This window comes from Arachis duranensis, chromosome 9, assembly GCF_000817695.3.
Source record: "Arachis duranensis cultivar V14167 chromosome 9, aradu.V14167.gnm2.J7QH, whole genome shotgun sequence".
Classification (NCBI taxonomy): domain Eukaryota; kingdom Viridiplantae; phylum Streptophyta; class Magnoliopsida; order Fabales; family Fabaceae; genus Arachis; species Arachis duranensis.
The window spans coordinates 54,510,107-54,511,832 of NC_029780.3; the positions used below are offsets into that span (position 1 = coordinate 54,510,107).

Consider the following 1,726-nt stretch of genomic DNA (forward strand, 5'->3'; position numbering starts at 1 on the left):
AAGGTTATGGCCTTGTACTCTCTTTTTGGATTCTCTTCTGTATTGCTTGGGAGAGTACTAGGAGGACTTTCAGTGACTCTTTTACTCAGCTGGCCCACATGTGCCTCCAAATTTCTAATGGAGGACCTTGTTTCATTCATGAAACTTAGAGTGGCCTTAGATAGATTAGAGACTATGTTTGCTAAGCTCGAGGGGCTCTGCTCAAAATTCTCTGTCTGTTGCTGAGAGGATGATGGAAAAGGCTTGCTATTGCTAAACCTGTTTCTTCCACCGTTATTAAAGCCTTGATGAGGATTTTGTTGATCCTTCCACGAGAAATTTGGATGATTTCTCCATGAGGGATTATAGCTGTTTCCATAGGCTTCACCCATGTAATTCACCTCTGCCATTGCAGGGTTCTCAGGATCATAGCTTCTTCTTCAGAAGATGCTTCTTTAGTACTGTTGGATGCATTTTGCAATCCATTCAGACTCTGAGAAATCATGTTGACTTGCTGAGTCAACATTTTGTTCTGAGCCAATATGGCATTCAGAGCATCAATTTCAAGAACTCCCTTCCTCTGAGGCATCCCATTACTCACATGATTCCTTTCAGAAGTATACATGAACTGGTTATTTGCAACTATGTCAATAAGTTCCTGAGCTTCTGCAGGTGTTTTCTTCAGGTGAATAGATCCACCTGTAGAATGGTCCAATGACATCTTAGATAATTCAGACAGACCATCATAGAATATATCCAGGATGGTCCATTCTGAAAGCATGTTAGAAGGACACTTTTTGGTCAGTTGCTTGTATCTTTCCCAAGCTTCATAGAGGGATTCACCTTCTTTCTGCCTGAAAGTTTGAACATCCACTCTAAGCTTGCTCAGATTTTGAGTAGGAAAGAACTGGCTAAGAAAGCCGTGACCAGCTTATCCCAAGATTTCAGGCTATCTCTAGGCTGATAGTCCAACCATGTTCTAGCTCTGTCTCTTATAGCAAAAGGGAAAAGCATAAGCTTATAGACCTCGGGATCAACTTCATTGGTCTTAACAGTATCACAGATCTGCAAGAATTCAATTAAGAACCGGAAAGGATCTTCTGATGGAAGTCCATGAAACTTGCAATTTTGTTGCATCAAAGAAACTAATTGAGGCTTAAGCTCAAAATTGTTTGCTCCAACGGCAGGGATTGAGATGCTTCTTCCATGGAAGTTGGAATTTGGTGCAGTGAAGTCACCAAGCATCTTCCTTGCACCTCCACCATTGTTATTGGGTTCGGCCATCTCTACTTCTTTTTTGAAAATTTCAGTAAAGTCCTCTTCAGAGTATTGTGTTTTAGCTCCTCTTAGCTTCCTCTTCAGAGTCCTTTCAGGTTCCAGATCAGCTTCAACAATAATGTTTTTATCCTTGCTCCTGCTCATGTGAAAAAGAAGAGAACAGAAAAGAAGAGAAATCCTCTTTGTCACAGTATAGAGATTTCTTTATGTAAGTAGAAGAGAAGAAGAATAAGAATGAAGGAGAAGAGAAAAATTCGAACACATAGGAGAAGAGAGGGTTCGAATTTTAAGATGAAGAGAAGTTTTAGTAAATGAATAAATAAATAGAAAGAGATGAGAGAGAGAGAGAGGGAATTTGAATATTAACTAAAAGAGAAGAAAAATATTTTTGTTTTGTTTTAAAAATTAGTTAGTATTCGAAAATTAAGAAAAGGAATAAAATTAAAAGTTAAAACAATTAGTTAAATAA

General features: G+C 38.4%; 1 non-coding gene across 1 annotated transcript; it reads left to right on the plus strand.

The window, feature by feature from the left end:
• Positions 1-754: 754 nt before the first annotated feature.
• On the plus strand, positions 755-862 carry LOC127742188 (small nucleolar RNA R71). The gene has a single exon (XR_008003375.1). It is a non-coding gene; the product is annotated as a small nucleolar RNA R71 (small nucleolar RNA).
• Positions 863-1,726: the final 864 nt, after the last annotated feature.